Consider the following 17,460-nt stretch of genomic DNA (forward strand, 5'->3'; position numbering starts at 1 on the left):
GTCTATCCACAGAGCTGCTCACTAACTGAAGCTGGAGACTGACGATGGGGCATTGACAGAGCGATTGACGCTCGTGTTACGAGGGAACTTCCAGTAATGGGAAACGCTTCGTAACACAGCCATTGAATCACTGGCGCTGTGTATCCTTGCATTTTCCAGAGTGAAATATTCGCTCTGTTCTACTGTGTTTTTCACATACGTGTCTGAGGTAGTTTGTGCTTTCATCGAGAAAGATCGGTCGCACTCTACACTCTTGTTTTCACGCCATGCAGAGGCTCTTCATGTAAAAGTATTTTTAGAACTTCAGAATCGACTGTTCTGCTAGCAATCTAATCGGTCGGTCGATGCAGTACGTTTACTCTGTAAGGTTTCAGTAGAGTTTGAGCAGACCAGCTCTGTGGAGGGACGCTACTGAGAGGCCAGTTTGTAGCGATAAATTCTGTATGCAGCCAGAGACTCCAGAGCTGCTTTCTCGTTTCGAAATCGCATTTGACTGTTGGCTGTTCGTGCGATGTTCGTGTTATGCCACGCGTAGGAGGGATCAGAATTCCACAGTGGCAGCGTCGCGGGTTATCGAAACGCACATTATCATTTTGCGATAATGCTGCTCGCTTTTGTTAGGATCTCACGACTGTCATGGGAATACATTTTTGACGTCTTATGGCCGGTGGCTGCGACCTATCTTTGAGGTCTCTGTGACGTTACCTTTCAACAAGACCCCCTGCTGCCTGAGATGCCGCGACCTACTCCCACATAGAGGGTGTTCGACTGCCGCACTAGGCAGTGCATTTTCCACATACTGAAAACATGTAGACGAGTGTTGCCGACAGACTGGCACCACCACTGATGAACTCTAGCACAGAGTTGAAACAGCGCGGAATGACGTAGCCGTTTACCGAAGCGCAGTTAGACTCCTTGTCTGTGTCATAAATTTCGCACCCCGCATAAATGCAAAATGCCTAAAAGATTCATGATGATTTCTTCCGATTGTACTGTATGTAAAGAATAAGTAAACTTTTGTTATCAGCTATCCTTCCCACTTTTGCTGTTTTAATAGTCGGCGGCGTATTTACCATGGCGGCACTTTACATCGAAGACTTCCCGGAAATTAAGAAACAGGGCTAAGATTGCAAAAAGTACTGTCTAGGCCGTGGATTTAGTTATGAATATATGTTACATCAACTAGGAGGGAGTGTGGCATGTTTGGTATCAGTAAAAAACGATCGAGGAAGAAAATGCTATATGCCAGCATTAATAGGAGATTTCGACGATCGGTAAGGAAACGAACTCAAGTTTTTAACACCTTAAAGTCAAGGATGGGGACTGTAACACCTGACCTGGTGGGTGAGAGCACCCGTACGTACCCTACGTTCACAGCATCAGCGAGCCACATAGATCAGTGTAGAGACGAGCATGAAGAAGATTGAAAGTTCAAAAACTCTCTCACAAAATCGTTCTTGCTCACCCTTAACTTACAGTAGAGAGCCAGATATTGCAATATGCGGACATCTGAAGTAAACAGAGGCACAGTTCTTCTACTGAAGTTTTTAAAAGGTGGCAGATTTCCAATGTCTAATCAATAAAGTAATACAGAGTAAGATTGCGCACTTACAGTTTGAATGGAGATGTACTGAAGGGAATTTCCGAACAGCAGTAATATTTTGACTGGCATTTCGTCTGACTTATAGCTATAATACATATAACATTGTCTGAAAGGGGTATGTAAAATTTAAACTGTAGAGCATAATTCGAAAGAAAGTCCATGAAAATACATGAGATAATGGTGCGTTTCTAGTGCGTTAAGATTTGGCATTATTGCTAAAATGAAAAAAAAATATATTTTTTTCTTTTCATTTAATTCTCAGTATGCAGTCGTATAACGTAATCAGTTTTTCAGCAAGCAGTTTGACTTAATGAAAAATTCTGATGCTCATGAACAAGGCAGAGAAAAATACACAAAATCCTGCGAAATTACTCTAATCAGAGGAAATGCTACTTAACAATGATCATAAATGAAGCAGGGTCATGTCAACACTGTTTGCACTTTAGGCATTAAATTCAGTCTGTAGATGGAGGATTATTGTAGTTTTACAAATGAAAAACACACCATTCTTCTGCAATATTCTATTTTTTAAATTATTTAACTAACCAGTTTTCGGCTGCCAAAATCGGTTTGTAAAATAATTAATATTGTAGAATATTACACAAGTGTGGTTTTCATTCATAATGTATAAAAGATTCTACCAGTAACCACTGAAAAAGTCAAGTATTGCTTTGTACTTGTGAATACAGTTGAACAATGAAAAGTTTGTAGATTTACTGCATTTTTGTTTGTTTGATCAGAATTAAATAGTTTTGTGTTTTGTTCATTCTTTCTTTTTCTCTTAACTGCGATTAGAGATATGAGTTGGTTTTTTGTACTGGCCCCTGGACACCATTTCTGACTTTTGCCCTTTCTGTTGTTTTTGGCGATATTATATTCTTGCCAAAGGAACTGGAAACCAAGGTACTTGGTGTCGATGGGTTCAAATGGCTCTGAGCATTATGGGACTTAACATCTGTGGTCAGCAGTCCCCTAGAACTTAGAACTACTTAAACCTAACTAACCTAAGGACATCACACACATCCATGCCCGAGGCAGGATTCGAACCTGCGACCGTAGCCGTCGCGCGGTTCCGGACTGAGCGCCTAGAACCGCTAGACCACCACGGCCGGCGGTGTCGCTGGGGTTCAATTGTAGATGCCTGTTGAATTTTACTCTGGAGAGGTTTATATTCAAGTGTGATTTAAACGCTGCGCAGTTTTGCCCTTGCTGCAATGAGTATTAAGCGACTGCAGTTTTTGTCTGCACAGGGAAACGGCTTGTAGGAACGCCAACGTTTGGTTATGTCACAAGAATGACAATACGTTATAGTACATGATGGTGTGACATTAAATTTCATAAGCTCATTACTGCTTGAGCGATAGTTTATTTTGGCAATATAAAAATTTATCTGAAAATAATGTAACAACTTTTTTACCGCACCGCACAGCAGTTAACGGCGGGACAACAACCCACCTACGCAACAAAGTCAGCCACAGAAAGCTGTTACTTGTCCCCAGAGCAGCCAGCTGCTGAATTACTGAAACTGAGGTATGGGCTTTGCGTAGCCTTATCTGCTACGACTAATTGTTCTAGTCTGTTACTGTTGACGCTGTTTTCCGAAATTACATGTTTAAATTTACACGCCTAGCTTCAAATTATTGGCATAAAATTTTTACGAATATGAATAGCATCCAAAGGAAATAACATCGTCTACACTGGAAACTTGAGTTGAACCAACAAGAGCTGTTTACGCTGACAGTGTTTGATGTATGTTGCGAGATTACACATATTCCAGAAAAACCTGTTAGTAGTAATAACTTTCTTGTAAGTATTGTGTTCAAAATGTCAAGGCTATCTGAAGTGAAGGAGAAAACGTTGTGAAATTGCAGTGAACAGTCGACAACGTTTGAGCAATGTTTAAATATGTAAGCAATATTTGCGAGAAAAGCTTTAGGATGAAATTAAAGGCACACGGAAAAACTACTTGAAAGAAATTTAATTGCTTATTTGGATGGATTTATGTAGCGCTGCTACAGGAAGGTGGATTTACGAAATCACATGAAACAGTGACAGTGTGTGTGGCTCTTTTTCTCTCACAATTAAGGGCCGACTGGAAATGGAAAAAGAGACCATATTTTAACTACATGTAGCCATCTAAAGGTTAGATCACTGGTAACAGAAACAAAAATAAGGAAAAATAGTTTGACATACACTGGAAATTTAGTTCAATATTCAAAAATGAAAAAGAAAAATATTACCAGAAAGATTCACACAACGTACTTCTATGTGTAACGGTCCTCATTATCATTCAGAAAGCCGACTGCAATAAAAAAGGGTCAGTATCAGTATCTGTCAATAAGAACACGCCAACGAACTGAATAAATAATTTAAAATATCAAAATAACGCGGCATCAGACGTAGCACAGTGAGACTGGTAAGTAACGGGAACAGACACACTCGCAACCAAATACAAGTAACAACGGAAATATCAAATGAACACTACCGTATACAAAATAGGCCTACATACAAAAAGAATATTGACTTGTATAAGCAAGAGTGACTGGTACTGAATACTGATAAGACTAATGGAAGTACTATCTCTTTCATTCTGTTGATGTCTGCATTTCTTACCGTACCCATTACTGTGTTTTGCAACGCCATCTCGAAAACGTCATTTCCGTCACGTAGAGCCTTTATTTAATCGTTTTTGACTGTGTCTACACTTCTGCGCCGTATAGCACAGTGTTTTCGATAAAAACTCTTGCGGAGGTGCTTCTCTGTAGCTTTGGACACACTGTCGTTCTGTAACACTGGATGTGCTGAGGTGAACTGATTTTCACTACCTTCAGATCGTTTTCGGTACACAAAAGTTGGCTGAGGGAAGGTGGATGGCGGCTGATATTTTCCACAGTGTCCAGCAGATTGGTCTCAGACGTATGCTGGTGTCACAAGACATCCGTTCAAGTTGATCGTTGATTCCTTGACTCAGCTACTGTGCCAGCATATGCTGGGTGTTTCTACCCCATTATAAAATTACAGGATACACACTGGGTGCTAGATAAAACCTTGAATGAAAACCCACTTTTGCATATGTACATTAATCCACTGTATATCTGCGGAAATTATTAAATTTCTATTCAGTTAACTCACGTTGCGAGAATTTCCCAACAATGCTGTACTCATAATTGTGGAATGCGATGTGGACCACGAGTGGTAATACAGAGAGCGTGTGACCTAAAACGTTAGCCTCGGTGTGAACATAAAGACGTTAGCGAGCTGGTTTCAAATTAATTAATTACGACAAATCACTATTTAGCTAAAAAATTTCCCTGAGAAGTGCGATAGCGGAACATATTGTGGTACGTGTGTTCAGCTGTAGCTCTGCGCAAACTCTTCGTTTTCGAATGTGTACCTAGAGGTTCATATGGAAATCAGTATCTGCCCCGTGCCTGTTTCATATCCTAGGAATGTGTAGAACGTATATACAGGGTGAACGTTAATAAAACCGACAAAATGCAGGGACGGGTTACTGACTGGAAATTGTGGAAGAAAGCTCCTATGAACATGTGTCCGGAGATGAATCTTTCCGACGGTAGATGACGGAGACGAACGACGGTTCCTCTGAACACGTGCCGTGTGTTGCAGGCTGTGAGGTTGACGGAGCGTACTGTAAACAGCAGAATGGTCCGGTATTTGTGTCGTGAATAAGGAGAAATGGTGTGGGTGCAAACGAGCAAACAGAAACGGCAAGAGGCAGCAGGGTTTTACCAAAACACACGCCGTCACAGACACCAACCACATCACAAAACATTTCAAGCTCTTTTTGGGCGTTTGTGGTATCATGGCTCCTTTCAGACAGACGAACGTGCAGGGAGACGTCGGACTGTGCGTACACCAGATTTACAGGATACTGAGACGAACCCTAGTACGAGGCCTGTTCAGAAAGTAAGCTCCGATTGATTGCCAAATTGAAACCACAGTGAACATCAGAAATGTTTTACTTGTAACAATTAGCTACACCTTTCAGCTACTTCTCTACGTAGTCGCCGTTCTGACTTAGACTTTTGTCATAGCGTTGTACCAACTTTTCAATAGCCTCATCATAGAAGGCAGCTGCCAGTGCTTTCCGCCAATTCTCCACGCTGGCCTACACCCCGTTGTCTGTGTCAAAATGTTGTCTTCAAAGACAGCGGTTCATGTGACCAGAGATGAAACTCAGGGGGAGACAATTGCGGACTGTATTGTGGGTAATCTAACATTTCCATTTGAAAACGATGCAGGAGCATCTTCATTGCCCCTGCAGAATGCGGCTGAGAATTGTCTTGAAGAAGAAACAGCACGACAGTTATGTAATGTTAGCTGCATAGCTTCAGGCGAAATTTCTCACCAGGCCCTCGTACTTGGCGGCAGACACTATTTTCTAGACATCTTTACGCACTCACTGCGAGCTCAGAAATGAGAAGAGCGACGTGATGCTAACTGGGGTTATACTAGAGACACTACCCAACACATCTGTGCAAAGCTTTATCGGATTTTCATAGTCGTTTCCATTTCGCGACCGATCGGAGCTTACTTTCTGAACGCCCCTCGTACAATATCATGGCAAGTAGTCTGCCAACATGGTGCAAACCAAAGTACGATTATATACATCCTGCATGACAACAGCTACTATCTGTCACCTGCAAGCTCACGGAGGCCACTTTGAACATCAGTTGTGACGTGGGTGGGATGCAGCACTGTAATGTGTCCCGGGGCGATCTGTTGTCGTTGCACGCACATCATCCATTTCCGGACACATATTCACAGGACCTTTTTTCCTCTATTTCTAATCGCGAATCCGTCCCTGCAGTTTTTCGGTTTTATTAACGTTCACCCTGCATAATTTAACAGCGCTGCTTGGACGAGAGATGGTTTTAATATTACCGGGAATTGGTAGCCAATAAACATGAAGGTTGGGCTGGGTTGGGTTGTTTTCGGGGAAGAGACCAAACTGCGAGGTCATCGGTCTCATCAGTTTAGGGATGGACGGGGAAGGAGGTCGGCCGTGCCCTTTCAAAGGAACCATCCCGGCATTTGCCGACAGCGATTTAGGGAAATCACGGAAAACCTAAATCAGGGTGGCCGGACGCGGGATTGAATCGTCGTCCTCCCAAATGCGAGTCCAGTGTGCTAACCACTGCGCAAACATGAAGGAAAAACTAAAAAACCCCTAAAAATATTTCCTGACGAAATGGCGTAGTATAGTGATCTACTGACGAGCGCTACGTCATGAGACTGCGCAAGTGGAGAAAGCATAGGATGAATGATTACTTGGAAGAGCTGAAAGAGAGGATGAACGCACCGAGAGCTACGAGACAACGTGGAGTGGCCGAACGCATGACAGACGGAACGATATTATTCGCTTTGGGAAATCGGTACATGTATGTGAAATTAGCGAGACTCGCTTAGCAAGCACGCTTTACGAGGTGTGGCTAGAAAAAAACCGGACTAGTACTGGTGAAACAATAAAACGAATGCAATAAGGCTGAAAGTCGCGTGGCCTGTCACGTGACTCTCGCTCCGCCTACTGCTCGAGAGTCATCTGCCTCCTGCACTCAGTCTGCCCGTGGCGTCTGTTTTAAGTAGTTGACGTTTTGTCTGTGCGTCGGAAAATGTTGAGTGTACAGAAAGAACAGCGTGTTAACATCAAATTTTGTTTCAAACTAGGAAAATCTGCAAGTGAAACGTTTGTAATGTTACAACAAGTGTGCCCGCATCTCGTGGTCGTGCGGTAGCGTTCTCGCTTCCCACGCCCGGGTTCCTGGGTTCGATTCCCGGCGGGGTCAGGAATTTTCTCTGCCTCGTGATGGCTGGGTGTTGTGTGCTGTCCTTAGGTTAGTTAGGTTTAAGTAGTTCTAAGTTCTAGGGGACTTATGACCACAGCAGTTGAGTCCCATAGTGCTCAGAGCCATTTGAACCATTTGAACAACAAGTGTACGGCGATGATTGTTTATCGCGAACACAAGTGTTTGAGTGGTTTAAACGATTTAAAGATGGCCGCGAAGACACCAGTGATGACACTCGCACTGGCAGACCATTGTCAGCAAAAACTGATGCAAACATTGAAAAAATCGGTAAACTTGTTCGACACTTTCCTTGTCAACTCCTGTTAACTCAGACACTGCTCTGATTGTTAAACGGCGATCTTGTCGAACAAGTTTACCGATTTTTTCAAAGTTTGCATCAGTTTTTGCTGACAATGGTCTGCCAGTGCGAGTGTCATCACTGGTGTCTTCGCGGCCATCTTTAAATCGTTTAAACCACTCAAACACTTGTGTTCGCGATAAACAATCATCGCCGTACACTTGTTGTAACATTACAAACATTTCACTTGCAGATTTTCCTAGTTTGAAACAAAATTTGATGTTAACACGCACAGACAAAACGTCAACTACTTAAAACAGACGCCACGGGCAGACTGAGTGCAGGAGGCAGATGAAACTCGAGCAGTAGGCGGAGCGAGAGTCACGTGACAGGCCACGCGACTTTCAGCCTTATTGCATTCGTTTTATTGTTTCACCAGTACTAGTCCGGTTTTTTTCTAGCCACACCTCGTATGTCTTTGACCCCAGAAATCTACGAGACAGAACAGAAGCAAAAGCGAGTTCAGATGGTTCAAATGCCTCTGAACACTATGGGAGTTAACACCTGTGGTCATCAGTCCCCTAGAACTTAGAACTACTTAAACCTAACTAACCTAAGGATATCACACACATCCATGCCGAGGCAGGATTCGAACCTGCGACCGTAGCGCTCACGCAGCTCCAGACTGAAGCGCCTAGAACCGCACGGCCACCCCGACCGGCTGAAAAAGCGAGTTCAGCACGACTAGGTCGTGTTGAGCGGACGTAGTCGGCGGCCAAATCGCAATAGGTGGTGCGCACAGCGTATTCAGTGCTGGAATCGCGCACGAGAGCTACGCGCTTCCCTGTATTCCGCGACTCCGGCAGCTCTACGGGACATTGTCTTACGCAAGAGCGCGGCCTTGTCGCCGTGACTGAGTGCCGCGCCGCTAATGTCCTCGCTGTCCACTGCGGGCACAGCAGCGTCCAGTGAACGTCCCGCGGCGGGCTTCTCGGCATACACAGAGCTCGATGCATGCAAACTGCCGCGCACGTCTCCGCTGGCGAGGTTGCTGGGAATGAAGTGAGCTGTACGACGGAAATACTGGAAAACAAACAAACAAAAACTTTTCAGTGTAGTAAGTTTACGCGCTGACGAAATAGAGACGCTCTCACTAGATCACTCCTAGTAGCGCCTCGCAGGCTGCGGTGGGGCAGTATAGACAGGCATAAGGTCCAACCACCCACCGAGTGGTGTGCTGCTAAAGGCGTGGAGTCTGTTACCGTTACACTACAGTTCAGGGACGAGCAGAAAACCCGCCAGAGACCACAGGTGCGCCTCGAGGTCACGTTTCAGCACTTACTGCGGAATGCATGTTTATCTGCGAAATTGGACACTCCTGTAGCACACACGGAACCTTGAGTCCTTCTTCCGGGGAAGCAGACACAGACGTAGGCACTGCTGACAAGGACGACGACGCCGCGATAAGCGTGGAGTCCTCTCACCGTCGCCAAGGACGACCGGACTCCAGTTTTACAGAATTTGGCCGCACCGCTATGGGAACGTCCGGAGAAGGACGATAAACTCTGAAGCTGGACAGTCATTCAGACTTTTTATTTATTTTTTATTTTTTACATCTATGTACGAGTATTTTAGCCCACCAGCGGGAGGCGTTGGTCCGTGATTTCGTCTTATTTACATTATTTTCGGTTATTTTAACGGTGTAAGATGCAGTGAATATTGTTGTATTTAATCAATGAGTTTCGATCAGTACTTAATTTATTTTATATGTGCACAAATGTCGCTATAGACTGCGACATATGTACACTACTGGCCATTAAAATTGCTACACCACGGAGATGACGTGGTACAGACGCGAAATTTAACTGACAGGAAGAAGATGCTGTGATACGCAAATGATTAGCTTTTCAGAGCATTCACACAAGGTTGGCGCCGGTGGGGACACCTACAACGTGCCGACATGAGGAAAGTTTCCAACCGATTTCTCATACACAAACAGTAGGTGACCGGTGTTGCCTGGTGAAACGTTGTTGTGATGGCTCGTATCGCGACATTGCTGCTCGCGTTGGTCCAGATCCAATGACTGTTAGCAGAATTTGAAATCGGTAGGTTCAGGAGGGTAAAACGGAACACCGTGCTGGATCCCAACGGCCTCCTATCACTAGCAGTCGAGATGACAGGCATCTTATCCGCATGGCTGTAACGGATCGTGCAGCCACGTCTCGATCCCTGAGTCAACAGATGGGGACGTTTGCAGGACAACAACCATCTGCACGAACAGTTCGACGACGTTTGCAGCAGCATGGACTACCAGCTCGGAGACCGTGGCTGCGGTTACCCTTGACGCTGCATCACAGACAGGAGCGCCTGCGATGGTGTAGTCAACGAAGAACCTGGGTGCACGAATGGCAAAACGTCATTTTTTCGAATGAATCCAGGTTCTAGAATGAGATTTTCGCCCTGCAGCGCAGTGTGCGCTGATATGAAACTTCCTGGCAGACTAGAACTGTGTGCCGGGCCGAGACTCGAACTCGGGACCTTTGCCTTTCGCGGGCAAGTGCTCTACCAACTGAGCTACCCAAGCACGACTCACGCCCCGTCCTCACAGCTTTACTTCTGCCAGTACCTCGTCTCCTACCTTCCAAACTTAACAGAAGCTCTCCTGCGAACCTTGCAGAACTTGCACTCCTGAAAGAAAGGATATTGCGGAGACATGGCTTAGCGACAGTCTGGGGGATGTTTCCAGAATGAGATTTTCACTCTGCAGCGGAGTGTGCGCTGATATGAAACTTCCTGGCAGAAGTAAAGCTGTGAGGACGGGGCGTGAGTCGTGCTTGGGTAGCTCGGTTGGTAGAGCACTTGCCCGCGAAAGGCAAAGGTCCCGAGTTCGAGGTTCTGGGTACTGATTTCTCAGGATCTATGCACCCAAATTGCGTGAAAATGTAATCACATGTCAGTTCTAGTATAATATATTTGTCCAATGAATACCCGTTTATCATCTGCATTTCTTCTTGGTGTACCAATTTTAATGACCAGTAGTGTATTTGATAAGAAAGGGTAATGTTGTAGAAAGGTGACATTGCGTCCCAAGCACAAAACAGTGTTCTTGTTTACATTTGTATTTCAATATTTTGGGAGAATTATGGCATCTACCGATCTGAAGTACTGCATGAATATTAATGAAACCAACAAACTGTAGGAACGGATCCTGACTTGAAAGGCAGGAAAAAAAAAAAAAAACCATGAACACGTGTCTCGAAATGCATTGTTGCCACGATAGGTGGCGCTGACAAATGAGAGTTCCTCTGACCACGTGCCGTGTGTTCCACGCTGTGTGACTGACGCAGCGTTACTGTAAGCAGCAGAATGGTCCGGCATTTATCTCTGAAAGAAGCCGAGATGGTGTTTGCGTGCAGCCAAGTAGACGGAAACGGTCGAGAGGCAACACGGCTACACAAAAACAAGTACCAACCACGTCACACAACATTTCAAGCCTTTTTTGAGAGTTTGTGTGACCATGAGCTCTTTCAGACGGACGAACGTGCAGGGAGGTGGAGGACTGTGCATACATCTGAAAATTTGGATATTTGTGGTAAGATCCTATGGGAACAAACTGATGAAGTCATCGGTCCCTGCGCCTACACACTGCTTAATCTAACTTAAACTAAGGACAACACACACACACACACACACACACACACACACACACACACACCCATGCCCGAAGGAGGACCGTGTCAAGGCGCTCTAGACCGCGCGGCTACCCCGCGCGGCTTGCATACACCAGATTTACGGGACCGGATTCTACAAGTTATTGAGACGAGCCCTAGGACAAGCTCCAGGTAAGTGGTCTGCCAAGATGGTGTAAGCCAAAGCACGATTATGTATATCCTGCATGTCAACCGCTGCTACACCCGCCAACTGCAATCCCACGGAGGCCAGTTTGAACATGTGTTGTGGATGCGATGCAGCACTGTACAGTGTTGCGGGACAATCTGTTGTTGTTGCACAAACTCTTCCATTTCCGGACACATGTTCATAGGACCTTTTTCCTCCATCTGCAGCCAGGACCCTGAAGGTTTGTCGGTTTTATTAGAGTTCATCCTGTATTGAGAGGGTGATAGCTGGCGCTTTAGTCACACACTGCTCCTCGTCAAAACGTTCCGTTAGGTGCCTGCCGTCCTCTCTGTACGTCACATCTGAAAATTACTGACTCCGACAGAATCAATAATGTGTTCTTGGAAACTAGTTATTGAACACAAACATAAAATGTGAGTATGGAAGATACGAATGAGTCGAAGTGATTTAGATTCATAATCATATTAGCGTTTCCGTACACACACACACACACACACACACACACACACACACACACACACACACACACACACACAACAGACACATACACACAGACAAGTGCGCGCGCGCTCGGCGTTCCAAATAAAGAGACTGTACCTTTCGTGACGAGGTAAGGTAAAACTGGGTTTCGTGCGGCAGTCCTCTTCCAATTACGGCAACTGAGCAAGTACCGGCTCGGCTCCAATTACAACTGCACACCGTCGATTTCACCTACGCCGTTTGCTCAATTGGAGTAGCACAGGATGCAGAAAGAAGATGAGGAGAAACTACTTACTTCGACTGGTATGACTCTTTCTCTATTCAATGGAAGGGCATCGTGTTCGTGGGGGTGTACTTAGGCAGTGAATTACTGTGTTCAAAAATGGCTCTGAGCACTATGGGACTTAACTGCTGAGGTCGTCAGTCCCCTAGAACTTAGAACTGCTTAAACCTAAGGACATCACACACATCCATGCCCGAGGCAGGATTCGAACCTGCGACCTTAGCGGTCGCGCGGTTCCAGACTGTAGCGCCTAGAACCGCTCGGCTACAGCGGCCGGCAATTACTGTGTTTGAAAACAATTTCAGTCTATTTCTGCAAGAAGTTGTAGATTTGGCTGATAACAAAGTCGTCAAATCTAATGTTTCATATTCATTCGTAAACACGATGTAAATTTGACCTATATGTTGCCTGTTTTTGTATTATTTCTATACACAAACTTAGTTACTGTAATGTGTTTTGATCCCGTCCTAGCCGGCCGGAGTGGCCGTGCGGTTCTAGGAGTTACAGTCTGGAGCCGCGTGGACGCTACGGTCGCAGGTTCGAATCCTGCCTCGGGCAGGTTAGTTAGGTTTAAGTAGTTCTAAGTTTAAGGGGACTGATGACCACAGCAGGTAAGTCCTATAATGCTCAGAGCCATTTTGTTCCCGTCCTATATTGTTACGGAATTGCTTAGCTTTTAAAGGCAATCTCACGTCCCTGACCTGAAAGCGATGTCGGAAAATAACGGTGGCCTCTCTCTGCTCACAGATGTCAAGTTGGAGGCGCGTAGGCTTCCCGGAGACGAGAGTCGGAGTTACTTCAGTGGAGGTGCGGTGCTTACACCGTCGGAGGCGGGGAACAGCTTTCGCCGGAGCGGCGCCTTTGCGGAAGCGCGTTATGTCACGAGGGCCCAGCGGGGGAGAAACCTGGCCCCGTTGCGTCAGAGAGGCTCCGCTCCGCACGTGGAGGTCTGGACTGGACGCTGGAGAGGCGGACGACGGCGCTCCAGGACAGAGTGCAGGCCGGCCGGCGGGTCACGCGGGCTGCGACATCTGACACCTGCAGCTGTAGCCTGGGGACCTCACAGCGCAGCACTGCAACCTCAGTCTGCACCTGCATCACCACTTCTAGTGATGCCCATTCTTACTTCTAAAATTACTGTGGCTGCAACAACCTCTTCGGTTTCTGCCTGCGAGTTTGACGTTCTAGGATAATGGTCGTCCAACGCTGTTGCTCACGAACCAATACTGACATTGTGAGCCGGTACTTTGGGCCGCATATGTAACGATGTTGTTATTGATTGGTAACGTACACGACCTGCTATATTAAGAGCGCAAAAATGGTTCAAATGGCTCTGAGCACTATGGGACTTAACATCTTAGGTCATCAGTCCCCTATAACTTAGAACTACTTAAACCTAACTAAGGACATCACACACATCCATGCCCGAGGCAGGATTCGAACCTGCGACCGTAGCAGTCCCGCGGTTCCTGACTGCAGCGCCTAGAACCGCACGGCCACCACGGCCGGCTTAAGAGCGCAGTCCCGAAGTATTACTAATCGTTCAGAGTCGGCACCATTCGACTTTGTGTCGACTGTTCTTTGTGTCAGATTGCTTCCACCCTCGGTGACCCCAAAATTGGGGCAATGTAATCGCCTGACGAAGTGCTGTTGTGTTGTCAGTGTGAGCGGATGATTAATAAAAGTAATCGTATATTCAGATGCATTATGCGATACAGGACACGGTCACAAATGCTTACTAAATGTCTTGAATGTAATTTTTGGCGAGCGGTCTAAGGCGCTACAATCATGGACTGTGCGGCTGGTCCCGGCGGAGGTTCGAGTCCTCCCTCGGGCATATGTGTGTGTGTTTGTCCTTAGGATGATTTAGGTTAAGTAGTGTGTAAGCTTAGGGACTTATGACCTTAGCAGTTGAGTCCCATAAGATTTCACACATATTATTTTGAAAACATCTTCTTTGTATTTTCTCGCGACCACCTTTGCCAGGAGTCATGTACAGCGGCTACATTCCTGTCAAGTCTTTCTATACTTCTCACAAAGATACTCGGAACGTTCTCCGTTTGAGTAAGTGTTTCACCAAGTGTGTGATTAACCCATCGTTTAGTATAGGAATCGTGGGAGAATTTTTTTCTGATCCAAAAATAGGAGTCAAAGAGCTTGTCCAAAAAATACGAGAAATACTAACCATTGCAAACACTACCATCAAATAGTTATTGAAATAGTGTAAAATACATATAATTAAAAACTCTTAAAACACTTACCAGGTTCACTGGCCTAGCCTCTAGTTGTGTTTCCCAAACTGTCGCATCTAACACACTGTGCGGACACCCTCATGAAATGCGGAATGTTAAGAGAAGCGGTCCCGCCAGTATAAAAAGGAGGCAGGGAATACCGTGTTGTCGCGTGGGATTAGCCGAGCGGTGTGAAGGCGCTGCAGTCATGGACTGTGCGGCTGGTCCCGGTGGAGGTTCGAGTCCTCCCTCGGGCATATGTGTGTGTGTTTGTCCTTAGGATAATTTAGGTTAAGTAGTGTGTAAGCTCAGGGACTGATGACCTTAGCAGTTAAGTCCCATAAGATTTCACACACTTTTGAACATTTGAATGTAATTTTTCTTTTACTAATTGCATTGTATTATAACAGCCTTAATTTAATTTCACATTTATTGCTACAGATGTGTACCGCATTTGAAGACGACTGTCTGTCTAACGCGCATTCGCGATTCCATGTCACTTCCGCGTCAAAATGTATACCATACCAGCTGATCGATACGAGTCGCACACACCCGTGATTGTCAGTAATAGAAGACGAAGATAAACAGTATAACTAGCATTATCCCCCCCCCCCCTCGTATCCTCCTCACCACGCAGTGACAGCGCTATTTACCCCTCTGCCCCTAAGGCAAGCGCCCAAACTTACTTAGCTGGCGGTCGAATTAGCCAAATTCAATTAAAATTAAGCACATTTTAAAATACTACTGTTTCTTTAAATATTTTGTTTGTTACTGAGCAGAGAAACTATGCAGAAGCGCATAACACTAGTTTTTTGGCTTGGGCTGTTAGATGCTAGACGCATATATTATAACGTACGGCCTGGAACCGCTGAGCGCAGGAATACTTGATTCGCTATTTGACTATCATTGGCCTGTTTTACCACCTCCCGTGCCTTTTTTTCGGCATTGTGGAGTCGCACCGCCGTTATTACAGTTTCTAATAAGCGGCCATTCGAGAACGTAGGTGTCGGGAGCCAGAGGTGTCTGGAGCTACCAGTAGAGGTGTCGGTCGGATTGTTAACATGGGGATCGGCGGCCATCAAAGCTAATGACGACACTGAAACGAAGAATGTCGAGTGAGTAATTATTGAAAGTCATGTATATCAAAATTAAGCTCAAATGGCTCTAACAAGGGAACCTCCCCATCGCACCCCCCTCAGATTTAGTTATAAGTTGGCACAGTGGATAGGCCTTGAAAAACTGAACACAGATCAATCGAGAAAACAGGAAGAAGTTTTGTCGAACTATGAAAAAAATAAGCAAAATATACAAATTGTGTAGTCGATGTGTAACATAAGGCACATCAAGGATTATGTAATATGAGGAGCCCCGTGGTCTCGTGGTTAGCGTAAGCAACTGCGGCACGAGAGGACCTTGGTTCAAGTCTTCCCTCGAGTAAAAATTTTAACTTTTTTATTTTCTAGCAATTGACGTGTGCCAATTATCAAAGTTCAGGCACTCACACAATCAACTTCGCTCTCGAAAATTCCAGCACATGTTCAGATATGCTTGGACATATGCAGGATTTGACGGTCAACACACGGAAAAAATTGGAAAACGTTAAAAACATATGTTTTGATAGAGCACAGGGAAATCAGTGTGACTGTGAAACTGTTGCATTCATTTGTTGCAGTTTATGTGACAAACTCTTATGTTTTCATCACTTTTTTGGGAGTTATTATCACATCAACAAGAAAACCTAAATCGGGCAAGGTAGAAGAATCTTTTTACCCATTCGCCAAGTGTACAAGTTAGGTGGGTCGACAACATATTCCTGTCATGTGACGCACATGCCGTCACCAGTGTCGTATAGAATATATCAGACGTGTTTTCCTGTGGAGGAATCGGTTGACCTATGACCTTGCGATCAAATGTTTTCGGTTCCCATTGGAGAGGAACGTACTTTCGTCTACTAATCGCACGGTTTTGCGGTGCGGTCGCAAAACACAGGCACTAAACTTATTACAGTGAACACAGACGTCAATGAACGAACTGACAGATCATAACTTTGCGAAAATAAATAAAGTAAAATTTTCACCCGAGGGAAGACTTGAACCAAGGACCTCTCGTTTCGCAGTTGTTCAAGCTAACCACGGGACCACGGCGCTCCTGAGCTGACAATATGCTTGATGTTGCTTATCTTCCACATGGACTACTCAGTTTGTATATTTTACTTATTTTTTTCCATAGTTCCACACAACTTCTTCCTGTTTTCTCGATTGATCTGTGTTCAGTTTTTCATGGCCTGTCCACTGTGCCAACTTATAAGTAAATCTGAGGGGGGTGCGATGGGGAGGTTCCCTTGTAAGCACTATGGGACTTAACATCTGAGGTCATCAGTCTCCTAGACATAGAACTACTTAAACCTAACTAACCTAAGGACATCACACACATCCATGCCCGAGGCAGGATTCGATCCTGCGACCGTAGCAGCAGCGCGGTTCCGGACTGAAGGGCCTAGAACCGCTTGGCCACAGTGGCCGGCTCAGACGATTGTAAACCCAATGTTTGCGTGGTATAATTATGGTTGGTGTACGCGTACGTGGAGACAGTGTTTGCGCGCAGCAGTAGGCGACATAGTGTAACTGAGGCGGAATAAAGGGAACCAGCCCGCATTCGCCAAGGCAGATGGAAAACCGCCTTAGAAACCATCCACAGGCTGGCCGGCACACCGGACCTCAAGTCCGCCGGGCGGATTCGTGCCGGGGACCGGTACGCCTTCCCTCCCGGAAAGCAGAGAGTTAGTCAGTCAGGTCGTAGCGCGCCCAAATTCGTGCAGACCGCTAGGAGTAGTGTTGTCAAACTTGTTCTTCGTTTGGTTTCCTCAAACAGAACGAAAGCATCTTTTGTTAACGTAGCTT

General features: G+C 45.5%; 1 protein-coding gene and 1 non-coding gene across 2 annotated transcripts in view; both read right to left on the reverse strand.

Annotated features, from left to right (window-relative positions):
* The window catches only part of LOC126203023 (scavenger receptor class B member 1-like), a 196,331-nt gene that overhangs the window by 165,999 nt on the left and 12,872 nt on the right, over window positions 1-17,460 (reverse strand). The gene's annotated exons all lie outside the window — the stretch shown is intronic.
* Trnas-cga (transfer RNA serine (anticodon CGA)) lies at window positions 10,219-10,293 on the reverse strand. Its single transcript has one exon. It is a non-coding gene; the product is annotated as a tRNA-Ser (tRNA).

The sequence above is a fragment of the Schistocerca nitens genome, chromosome 9, assembly GCF_023898315.1.
Source record: "Schistocerca nitens isolate TAMUIC-IGC-003100 chromosome 9, iqSchNite1.1, whole genome shotgun sequence".
Taxonomy (NCBI): Eukaryota; Metazoa; Arthropoda; class Insecta; order Orthoptera; family Acrididae; genus Schistocerca; species Schistocerca nitens.